This window comes from Mastacembelus armatus, chromosome 21 (genome assembly GCF_900324485.2).
Source record: "Mastacembelus armatus chromosome 21, fMasArm1.2, whole genome shotgun sequence".
NCBI lineage: Eukaryota > Metazoa > Chordata > Actinopteri > Synbranchiformes > Mastacembelidae > Mastacembelus > Mastacembelus armatus.
This window is the reverse complement of record NC_046653.1, coordinates 7925078-7938267: the sequence shown is the minus strand read 5'-3', so window position 1 is coordinate 7938267 and position 13190 is coordinate 7925078.

The window sequence follows — 13190 nt, the reverse complement described above, 5'->3', positions numbered from 1 at the left end:
GAAAAATAATCACCTGATAACAGATGTTTTTGGATGCCAATGGTCACATTTATTCATTAAATCAAACCATGCAAAAGCTCTAATTGAATGATGGAAATCTGAAGTCACTTTGAAGTCGAGGCATAGTTGCTTTTTATTCATGGCTTGTTATATGTGGGCAGTGCCTTTGTTCTTTGACTCTGAAGATGTTATCATTGAAACATTACCCTTTGAGACTTACCACACTCTTTCTCTCTCCCATTCACAAGCAACCATATGAAACACTGACCGTACCAACATTTTGTCTCCATGAGGCATGGAGTAGGAAGCCCCGTTTGGATGAAGAAAGGGAGGAGTGTACTTTGTGACCCGTACACCTTTGCAGGGTGGTGAAGGTCTTTGAAATAGAGCACAGCATCTCTTCTGTGTCCCTCCCCCATTGCGCTCCTCTCCTCCTCCTCCTCCTCCTTCTCCTCCTCCAGTCTCCCTCTTCCCAAGGGAGATGAGGTCACAGTCTGAGGCAAGATGAAGTGATTAGGCGTTCAGACTCCAAACGTTTTTTTTGGGTAGGTTTGCTAAGGATGTCTTCTGCAAAGTATGTTAGTATTTATAACGGTTCCATCCTGTTTTAAAATGTAGCATCAATTTTTGTGACACTGAGTAGACAAAATTATTGCCTCGTAATTCTTTATCCATTCAGTGACCACAAAAGCAACTACTGTCAACATTTATCTCGCTCTCATAGATGTTAGTTTGAGGAGCCTTTTAAACCTTTAAAGATTAAGTTGCTCACGGTCTGTATTATGGAGATAGCTGATAATCACAAGCAAACAAAGCTAATGGAAAAATGGTGTTGTGTGGGTGCCACCCCCTGGAGTTTCCAATACCTTCCCCCCCTGTGTGACTTCAGTCATAGTGGTGGGCTTTGGAGACGTGCAGGAAAATCGCATGTCCAAGTTCAAGAGAGTATGAGAGAAGCATGGCCCGTAACCACCTCCACAGCAGAACACCACAGATATGAGTGATTCACATCTCTAACCATTGAATTTTTACGGAGACCGGAAACTTCCAAATGTGTCATGTACACGTCATGGACCACTTCCACTGTTAGTGTCATGGGAATGAGCACTGTTTTGTGCATTTTGAACATGGAAAGTGTGACATTCAGAGATCAGAGCTGTTTGTCAATGCACCACGTGAGTTTCTTAATTGTTGTGTGTCTGTAACATGTAACTGTACAAATGCTGTTTCAAGAAGGTAATATGAGAAATCTGGTAATAAATAAGACGTGCATGGGAATTGTGAGTTTGCATATGATTCTTAACTCACAGAGTTGCCTCTGAAAATGGGCAGAAAACTAAAGGAACATCAGGAATATTTATGATAGAATTACTTAGCTGTGACTTCAAGCAGATTATAAAGTTGTTCTGGTTATGGGGACTTCAGAAAAGTTTTGAACATTAGTTATCAGAGGGTAATGTATAGCACAGGGGTCAATGGCCACAACTTGACACTTCAGCAACTGTCTCCCACATGTAGAAATATTTCATGACCTTTGACCCCAAATCCAAATCAGTCATTGTAAAAACCTATACGATGGTACGTCTCTGCTCCTGAAGGACAAGGATTTTTAGAAAAACTAACTCAAGCAAGTACTGACAAAGAATAATACACATGTAAGCTGCATTTAATTGAAAAGCTCATCTATAGACTAAGCAACTGCGATCTGAAAGCAAACAGCCAGCAAGTGAGTGTTTGATTATTCAATGAACATACTGTGGGCTAAACAAACCAAGCAGGCAACGTGGGTGAAATTTGCTTCATTTAGGATTTATGAATGCATCCTGTTCCATTCTTTCCCTTTTCTACTGCCACTTCAGACTATCACTCATCCTTATCTACACACCACTTTCCTCATTTTATCCTGATACCGACCTCTTTCCTTATCCCATATCTCTACCTCGCTCCTCAACCCCTGTAAACAAACAAAGAGATGATGTCATTTGGTCGGTCTGTCTCCTGCACAGTCACATAACACACTGCATTGGTCTGTCGACCCCCATGGGGAACCCAAGCTGAAGGGGTGGAAGTTAGAAGAGTCACAACGGGGTTTGGTGGTCTGTGTGTGTGTGTGTGCACGTGTGTGTCTTTACACAGAACAGCTGAGATTTAGATATTGGACGTCAGAACATTATGTCAATGAGTTTTCTCTCAAAAAGACAGAAGTACCACGAACTAGTATGTTCTCCACCCTACTTCCCCAGCAATTTGACATTTGTTATCTTTGCTTAACTTGTTACTAAGGAAATATTCAGTATTTACTTATTAGCTAAATAGGAACATTGCGGTATCAGAGCAGAGAGATGAAACTGAAGGCAAAAAACAACTGACCTTACTTTTGAAGGGGTTTTTTGTGGTTTTGAGTTTTGTTTTTAAAGCATTTTTTAAAAATAATTGTAGATGGATGTTGCATTAGAAGAATGTAAATGCCTATTTTAAGATGCTGCAATCTTTATTTTGCTGCTTGCATTTAGTTCTGGTGTATGACAAGAGTGTTTAAATAATTTTGTAAATGAGGATGACATCGTTTTGATGACATTTTCACATGTGAAAGATTGGCAGAGGCACCTTTCTTTTTTTTCCTTGCTTTTTTGTGTGTCATATGTTTGCAGAAAGAGCTAATTTAAATATTACTGATGCCCATAATTCAAACACAGACTCTGGAAAAATGCTTTCTTCATTTTTTTTGTGCATAAGGAGAAAACAAAAATGTTCTGAACCTGTGTCTGAAGTTAAATAAGTAAGTCAAATAAAGTACTACTTACTTTTTGTGTTGGTTCACAGTTTAATTGTCAGTGTCTCCCATGTCAATAATGTGACTTTAATGCCATGGGCTATTGTGATAAGTAGAGAACAGGTTGGGTTTGGCTTATGAACAATATTATTTCCTATTAGTGGTTGAATGAACAATGACCCATCTGCTCCAGCTGCCCCCTGTCTGACCTTGAAATATTTAACATCCCCATTTTTGTATTTTTACGTTCAGGTTTAAGAAAGAAACAAAGTAAGAAAAGGTAATACGACCTAATGCAATGTGGACATTTTATGGAGGTAAAATTAGTTATTTATTTTTATGCTTAGTGATGATTTAAGTTAGACCTATGCTACAATGTGAGATGTTAGTAAGTAGACCTACATTTTAAAGTGGGTTTCCCAGATGCTAGTATTGAGTGTTTTCTCATTACTATTTGCAAAACAAACAAACAATGTGTGCACCAAGGGAGATTCAGGTTGATGTTTCCCTGGTTACCCCATAACACTGGTGACTCCAGAGTCATAACTTCATTGCAGAATAGAAAGCTCTGGGAGGAACAAGGGGGAGTGAAGCAGGCTGAAAGGATGAATATGAAGAGAAAAAGCGAAAGAGTGAGGGGGTGGGATAAGAGAAGAGATAATTAAAGCAACATTTGGTGGGCTGTGCACAACTGTGTTTTTGACTCATTATAATATCCAAGAAAAGCAGTTAGTAAGCACAGAAGGCATGGAAAGTCTGGAGAGCTGGGAAATGATGAGTACCTTTAAATGCCTGAGTCATACAGAGTCATGTTCTAATTAAAGGTATATAACTACAGATGGAGATGTTTGGGAAAAGTTACAGTGTGTGTGTGTGTGTGAGAGAGAGAGAGAGAGAGAGAGAGAAACTATTTGCATGTGTGTTTTTCTGTTCTGGGACAAGAGTTATGTATTATTACTACATTGTGTGATGTGGAACCAAAAGGAATATCTTCCTTACTCACATCATATTTTTTCCATTTCTCCAGCCACAAGGCAAACGGAGCTAAAACATCATTAGATGACACAAAAGAACTGCTAAGGGTTTTTTGTGAGGGGTGTGTTTTTGTTTGTCATGGAAGCACCTTCACTCCTGCTAAATGACTGGAATTTGTTGCACTATGGCAGAAGTTGAGGAAATAAACACAGGTTACACCACATGATTCAGCAACTCTGCTGTACAGGCTAGTTGGATGTAACACAGGGCTGATACTGCACAGCTTTGGTACAGAATGAGGATTATATGAGACCATTTTTTGATCAGTAACAGACTGGTTTAGTGGAGTCTAGTAGCTCTTTTAAAGCAACACAAAATATTTTCTTTAGATGAACCTATCTAGATTGCACATGAACTAGTTTTGAAGTTTTATGTTTTGCAGCCACTTCGTATGTTGTCTGTGCTAAGGCAGATCCTCAGGGGGGTCAGCAACCCTCTAACAGTAGGGTTTGCCTAAGAATAAGAATAAGAATATTGTAAAAAATATATTTGTTTGTTGTATTTACTTAGAATTGGATTTTTACTGTGTGTTAGGATCTATGTATGTCACCTTCTTATGCCAACCTACCAAAACCTTTTACCACCACATGTAAAAATTTCTAGATCCATCACTGGTCTGTGCTGCTTAGTGATGTTGCATGGGCCATGTCTGATGAAGATCTGTGTACCATTAAAACACTGGTGTATTAAATTTGCTGAGATATGTCAGTGCATTGTGTGGAGATCTTGTTTGTAATAAAACATCCTCATTTCTGACGTCTCACTCAGTGACCTGTTTTACGAACAAAATAATGAACAGAATATAGCTTGAAATGAATGATAAACATTAATCCTTGATCCTATTGTGTCACTTTTTTGCTTTAAGTAGGAAAACTATGACAAAAAAATCTGACACTATTTAAATGTCATAGATCTTTTTATTTTTGGAACTTGGTGTCTCTTGGTTTGGATCATATTGTATCACACAGAGACACAAAGACATAATTTTTCAAGAGCGTCATATCAAGATTATAATAAATTGGTTAAAGTTTAACACTGTTGTTAGGAGAAACAATGCCAGACTTTATAAAAATGTCCTTTCCTCAACTGTTCAAATATCCTATAACTCACATGATGCTTTTTGTGAAAGGAGTATAAAATGACATTGCAGCTTTGTTTTCTTTCTACGTCTTTCTGAATTTGAGCGTTACATCATAACCTGCATGAGTCATTTTGGGCTGAGTGGAAACCAGTGAATGGAAACAGACTGAAAATTGAATACACATGGACATGCATGCATACACAGACACACACACTTCCAGATGGCTCTTTAGGACTGTACTAAACACTCCAGTAGCATTGGAAAGACATCAACTTAGTTGTTATGACAGGGGCACCAGAGAATGAGGGAGAGTTGGTGCGGAGAGAGGTGCTGTGTTTGTGCTGATGGAACATGCATTTATACATTTTGTGTTTTTTTTTTGTTTGTTTTTTTTCTTTGTGAATTTGCTGTGTGATGAATGTGATCAAATGTGTGCACGTTTACTTATCCATGTCCTAATACAGTATATTCCCTTTAGACTTTGGAACACTGGCTGTAAATCTGTATTCAATTACTTTAGTAGACATCTGGATATGACATTAACAGTAATGAAATATTTGATGAAAAAGGGAAAGAATAAATACAACAAAGAAAACAATGCAGCAGATGAGAGGAACAGGATTAGAAGTAAATGCTGATGGCAGGATGGAAATGTTACATTAATTAACTAATACATGGGCAATGACTTGTGCTCTTGCCAGTGTTCCTGAACAGCATTTAAGAGTTTGAATTCCTGTACGCTAAGATCTGTGTTCAGGGGGGGATTTAAATCTACTACATGAAAGTAAAGAAGTATGTGTGTGCTGTAAACAGAAGGTTTTAGTTCCTTTCAAGTCTTTGGACAGGCTGCATTATTAGAAGAGCCTCTGTTCAACCACTGAACCAGGATGGATAAATCAGGTCAGTCCTTTTGATGTTGCCCAGTGACCTGCCCCCACATATCTGTTCTGCTATCAGAACAGAAGAGGGACTGTTTCACTTTGGGCAACTAGCCCACTCTTCTGAGGATCTTTATTATGTCTTCTGATTGTACATGGTTCAGAGAGACAGGAACCTGAGTATGAACAGCTGCAATATCATAGATGATTAGGGTGTGAAGCTCAGGTACAGCCAAAGTTAAAACTATAAAAACTAATTTTAACACCACTTAATTTAAACATATAATTTCACATTCATGTGTCATATGAATTGTGTAAGTTACGCAATTTGTTACTATGCAATGTGTCACAAGTTAAAATTCATGTGTGCCAGTAGCTGTCAGTGCTAATGGGAATGTGCTAGTACTAGTGAGTCCTATTTGAACTGTCCCACCTGTTTCAACCATTTTGCTCTTAAGACTGTAAAGTGTTTGATTCAATAAATAATCACTGAAAGCTGAAACATGCTTTCCAAACTGCGTAGTTTGCATTGTTGTTTGGAACAATACGGTACTACAAGATGTAGTTCTGTATTGTTAAATTTCTGTCTCATAACAATTCGTCCTTTGTGGAGCAGTGAAGGATGGTTAATTAAAACTAGATGGTCCCACACATCCTATAAGCTACTCTAGCTTTCTTCATTTTGGGTTGTTAGACTCTGTCTTCTTCTCTGTCTTTGCTTGTTATTGGTCAATGGTGAAAACAGATTTTTGCCAAACGTGAACATTACTTGAAAATTACTTTCAGTGGTTTACTCTCACATACACTACACTGTGGTGATTTCATTGAGGTTAGTTGAGTTTTTGAGTTAAATGGTACTATAATATCAATTTATTCCTAAATCATGTAAACCTTTTTAAACCGATTTGAACCTGCAGTTAAGCAGGCTGAAGTATAAAGCTAATTCAGTGTTAAAAATATGTTTGTCATTGTTAGGCAGATATTTTGTACCTCTTAAAAGTCCCTGGTTAAGCAACAAAGACTGATTCATTTTCCTGTTTGTGTTCACCCATCTTGTCTTACAGTCTTGGTGGTTTGGCTCGGCTTGAATTAAGCAGCATTTCCTGCACACAAAGACAACCTTCTATATCACATACAGTGTATGCTTGAAGCTTCCTAAATTTAATTAAGGAAAATGTAGGAAAAGATTTGCCAGTGGCTCACAATCATAGCCTACTCATCAGTTCCAATAAGGTCTACACTTATTTTTGAGTCAGTGGTGAACCAAATGGTGGCGTGTTTTTTGTTTTTCGGCATCTTGTGTTGTCATTCATGTTGCCTTACTGCAGATCGTAAAAGCTGAAACTTTATAAGCTTGTAGATTATATGCCATTAACCAAAGTATTTTTTTTTATGTGTGTAAGTATAAGTATATCACAATTAGAGCAGTTTAACAATCATTGGATAAAACAAAAAGAAAACAGGGCCTGAGTTGTTAAATTATGTATCCAAGGAACAGAACAATGATTCACCACTTTCTGCAAGACCTTCCTCACCATAGATGGACATAGTTTGTGGCTCTGGATGTTTGTGCGTGCCTCTGTGTGTGTGTGTGTGTGTGTGTATGCATGCCTTAGGCATTGTAACACTATCACATTGTTTTTTTAAACAATATATATCCATTGTAAAAAGACATTTATTTAAAAGAAACCTCTTAATTTTCCCACTTTTCCCAGCAATATTTTATATACTCCCCCATCCCCACCCAAAAAAGGAAACCACACATACTGTAAATCTTCACTTTAGTAATTGGAGTAGTCCATCGTTTTTGTCAGTAACACTATACTAGGGGATTAACTAAACATTATTTCCCCTGATGTGTAATTGTATGTGCTTGAAATAGACTGTAACAACACAACAGTGGCTGTACAAACAAATCCAGTGACTGCTCCATGGCTTCTTTTCCTTCTAAGTCAGAGATTCTGGAAAGCAGAGCAAAGCAGCAAAGAAAAAACAGCAGTAAACTGAGAGAAAGCAGCACGTAAAGGTCCCTCACAGTACTGACAGGTTTCTGTTACAGCTGATTTAATATTATTTTAAAGGTGTAAGGATTTATTAGCAGAAATTACATATAGTATTCATAGATATTCTCATTAGTGTGTAAACACTGCAAAATACCAACCATTGCATTTTCTTAAGCTTAGAATGAGCCTTTCTCAAATATCACCCTAAATCTCATGTACTACTTCTGTCAAGGTCTTGACACACTGAACCTTGCTGAAAGAGTTGCTGCTTACTTTACTTTGAATTACAATACCCACATTACACGGCTGCATTACACCTGCAATATATTGTACTGTTATATCTGAGCAGACTACCTAAACTGCAGCTTTTGTCCAGCTGATTGAGGTGTGGGAACTACAAGTGGCAAAAAATAAAGGAGAGACCTTCTAGAGCAGACACACTCAGACTAGAGGAGCACATGCTGTAACAGCTATTAATTGTGTAATGTTCAGTGGAATTTTTGATTGACTGTCAGCCACAGCATTATACACATTTACAATCAGCTTATCATCCATCCATTTTCTATACCCGCTTATATTTAGGGTCACAGGGATCTGCTGGAGTTTATCCCAGCTCTCTTTGGGTGAAAGGCAGGGGTACACCCTGGACAGGTCACCAGCTTATCATCTTTCACACTTCTTCGCTTCTTCTTTTAACCACTGCCCCAGCCCTTTTTCTTATCCATTCTTCTTCTTTGCCTCAGCTGTTGTCTCTTCCTTTTTTGTCTATAATTAGTTCCATCCTGCTGGTCTGGCTGACCTGAGTTGATCTGAGATTTTGTTTATGCTTTAGTTGAAGCCTTTAATCACTCTATCTGCTTTCTAATCACTATAAAAAAGATGGTCTGTGTGAACATGTTTCATGCATCATGTGTTTGAGTGTGGGTGTGTGCTTCTATGTGTGTGGGTCTGCTGTAATTCTATAGGTACATCTTCATATTGAACCCAGTTAATGCATAACAGCAGTTTGGGATCTGGAAATTAGGGTGTACATGGATGTATATGTGTGTTTGTGTGTGTATGACTATGTGTTTTTGTGCTTCTACACTTGTCTTACTTTCCTGAGTATGTGTGTGTGAGCATGTGCGTGTGTGTGTGCATGTTTGAGATCCAGGAAAACCATCATTTCACCAGGTGGCCATTAGCCAATAGAGATAAACACTTAATTAGCCTTCTAGATGGGTTGCTAGGCAGAAAACTGAATTCCCCTTTGAGAGCATCCTCACATCAAAGAGAAAACAGTTGCTGCTCTAATTTGTGACATTTTCGCTTCTTTCTCCCTTTTAATCTACTCATCTCCTCCCCTCTGCTCTTGATCCATCTCTCTCTCTCCCCTCTGGCTTTATCTTCTCTCTAAACAAAGACAACCCACATGTTATCTTAGTCGAAACCTAATCCGAACATGACATCCGCTGTCATACAAACACACCAAAGTCAATGTGTGTATTATATTGAAAAATATACCTTTTATTCAAATAGAAGAATATTCTGTCAGTTATGGAAATAACACAGATCTTGTGTTGTGATGTGTTTGTATATGGATTTCATCTTTCTGTATGATGCATAGCACGTAAAATCATCTAATCTAACATGTTGTAATGCAATTTCAGTGCTTAATGTATCTCCATGCCATGCTTTTGCAAAATAATATTGGTGTTAGGGTAAAAAACATTACAGTTTATCTGCAAACATATGCAGTTGCAGCAAGTGTAACCACCGCTAATGAACATAATTACACTGACCTAAAATCATCCTGCAGTCTCACAAGACTCTGTTATCAGATGACATGGATACATAAGAGAAATGATTGTAAAGGGAAGATAACTTTTGCTGAACTTGGTAACTTTTCAAAGCACGTAGAGGGCAAAAGGGAAAAAAGAGCCTAAGACTGTGCTTGGCTTTCTCTCCTTCTCACACGGCAGGAAGTTTGCCAGACTAACCCTCTATCCACAATCTGTGTATCAGACTCCCTCCTCCTGCCTCCCCCATCACTCGTCTTTCACATCACTCATCTCCTCCTGCTCTCTGTCCCTCTTTTTCAGGCATCTATCTTATCCACAGCGACTTCCGCTGCTCTCACCTCCTCTCCCTCCATCCTACTCCATCTCCTCTCTAATTTCATCTTTTGCCTGCCCCCATCTCTCACTCCACCTCCACCTCCTCCTCTGTGTCAGCCTCTTAGACAAAGATATGGACTCGGTTAAGTAAAGTCTGCCAACTTTTCCTGTGTTTAAGAATATTCTGCTTCCCACAAAAAAGTGTACCATTTAGATATTCAAATCACTAAAATGAGAAAAACAACATCCTGTTCTCAAGCAAGTTTTAAGCAAATAAAAGAGCTGCAAAAGAAAATCTTTTCTCAAGGCCCTTGCGACGCTGATAATCATCACAGAGTTCAAACCAAATCTTAAGTACTCTTTAATATCAGAGATGTAGAAATTTTGTATGTTAATCTTACATAACTTTGCACCCATCCATTATCTACACCACTTATTCTTCCAGGGTTGTGAGAGGCTGGAGCCAATCCCAGCTGACACTGGGTGAGAGGCAAGGTACTCACTGGACAGATCACCAGTCTCTCACAGGGCTGACACAGAGACAGATGCTTTAACTCACATTCACCCCTATGGGAGACACCAGTCAACCTAACCTAACCTGCATGTCTTTGGACAAGCCGGAGTACCCAGAGAAAATCCATGCAGACATGAAGAGAACATACAAACTCCACACCAAAATGCCCCGGGGTCCTAAAGTTACATGTACTGTAAAATAAATCTATACTTAGGTTCAGTCCAACAAGATGTCAGTGAAAATGTGAGAGCCTTTTGAGCATTCTACAGCTGGTCATGGTTCATTTATGATGCTAAAGGCTTTTTGACTTAGAGCCAGAAAAAACAAACCAAAGACTCCCTCACTCTGTTGTCTTAGGCACTCTAATCCCACTGAGTCACTGTGGGGGGGGGGGGGTTTCATAAATGTAAGCCTTTTATCAACATGGACTTGAGTTCACACAGAGTGGAGATAAGGAGTTACATATAGAAGAGAAAGATTTGCAGAGACAGGACAGGGGATTCCCAGCATTTATCGTAAATTAATGCAATTTCAGATTTTCAAAAATCTGAATAAAAAAAAAACAGCTCAATGTATGTGTTATTTTAAAGTCATGCAGCTAGCTTTAAAATAACACACTAATAATAATTGGTCAGTATCCAAAGACAAACATGAACTTTAAGCTCACGATAAAGTGAAACTCTGCACTAAACCTAGTCATGAGGTGCTCACGTTATAGCAGCATTTATTTATTTATATGTTGGTTGAAAAAAAATCTGCATAAGAGCACTTCAGGACTTTTTTTCCATCTACATCTCTTCATCACTTGTTCTTCTCATGGGTTTCTCCACGTAGGTGTGGTTTTATTCCCTCTGTGCCTTCATGTCGAGGCAGCTGTACTTTCCTCTTCGTTCCTTCATTCCTCTGTGCCTAACCACTGCTGTGCTCACACTCTCTCATTTAACCATACCACACTGGGTTAGGCCTCTTTTCCGATGGGTCTACCTCTGCCTGTGTGTATGTGTGTGTCTAAAGTGTTCCTCCCAAAGGGAGGGGAGGAGCAAAGTGTTTGAGTCAGATAGGATGCTAAGCCAACCGAGATGCATGCAAAGAAACGTGCACCCTCACATACACACAAGACCAGCAAAGAAAAAAAGAAAAACTTCAGCACAGCATTTAGAGTAAGAAAGGCAGCATGGTGGATGAGTGGTTAGCACTGCTGCCTCACAGCAAGAAGGGTCCTGGTTTGAAACCCATCAGGGACCTTTCTGTGTGGAGTCTGCATGTTCTCCCTGTGCTTGTGTGGGTTTTCTCCAGGTACTCTGGTTTCCTCCCACAGTCCAAAAACATGTATGTCAGGTTGATTGGTGACTCTAAATTGCCCATAGGAGTGAGTGTGAGTGTGTGAGGTTGTTTGTCTCTATGTGGCCCTGTGATGAACTGGTGACCTGTCCAGGGTGTACCCCTGCCTTTCACCCAGAGAGAGCTGGGATAGGCTCCAGCAGATCCCTGTGACATAGAAAATGGATGGATGTCAGGCATGATTTTAAGTTTGTTTAAAGTTAATGTTACTTAATAGTTGTCATGGCACTTTACAGTATTGATGTTGCACACTCAACACAACAATAAATCATTGTAATAGCCCCCTGAGGCAATGTAATGCACACATAATATGAATATGTTAGCCGACAGTAGCTTATTCACATTCACCAGCAGACACGCTGCAACATAAGCAGTCATCTGGAGTAGTGTTTTTGGTAACCTGATGATAATAATTCTAATTATAATAATTATGATTACACTGATGATCTTCATCACCATCTGCTCAGTGTTCCACTATGTTCACCCAGCCTTGCCTGTTGTGATTTTTGGTTCTTGGCAGGAAGCATTCTGTCAGGACTGAAAGCTTTTTTGCTAGAAATGACCATATAGAGCAAAGGAAGTGATCCAAAACAGTAACGTTGCATGTGGTAAAACCAACCTAATGAGCTGAAATAGGACTGCATACTGCACAGAGCTGGAACAAAAGTGAAGAGTTGAGTGATGAATCTTGTGTATGTAAACTGGATCATATTTTCATTATGTTTCAGTGTGTAGTCACAGCACTACATGCGAAGCTTATTGCTGAAGACTGGGAACCGAGCAACATTAGTAAAAAGAAGGTTAACAGAGCAAAAGCAGTCTGATCTTGATATCGGTTTTAAAGCGCCTGTGTTATCTGAATGTATTTGAAAACAGTTTAAATATGTACTAAAAAAAACTTGTACAAGGTACTTGTACAAAAAATGGTTCTTTACCTAAAGTTGGGCAGACATACAACACTGAGAGTGAATACACTGAGATACAGACGGAGGTATATAGCCATAAATTTAGGAAAAGTCGGATAAAGAGACAGACGGGCAGTTAGACATATAAGGCTTCTCCCTCATTTGACCTCTGTGAACAAACAACAGCTGTTCAATGAGCTCATAATGGTGGAAGCCCAGTATTTGTCATGTCTGTTCCTGTGTATGTGTGTGTGTGTGTGTGTGTGAGGGTGTGTGTGTGTGTGTGTGTAGCTCTACCAGAGTGGATTTCTGTTCAGTGAGTCACAGAAAGTGGCGATTGCAGAGTCAGACAGATACGCATCCCAGTGTCCCTGAGCACAAATACCTACATATACACCCCTACCTATACACACACATGCAGGCACAGGCCAAAAATCCCCTCAGTAGCAGATGTCTAGCATTAGGTGTGTATACTAGTGTGTATGGCTGTTCGTGTCTGTGCCAAATGTTGTACAGTCAGAGTAAGTGTTATGAAATGTGGTAGGTGCAGGATGAAGGGAGACG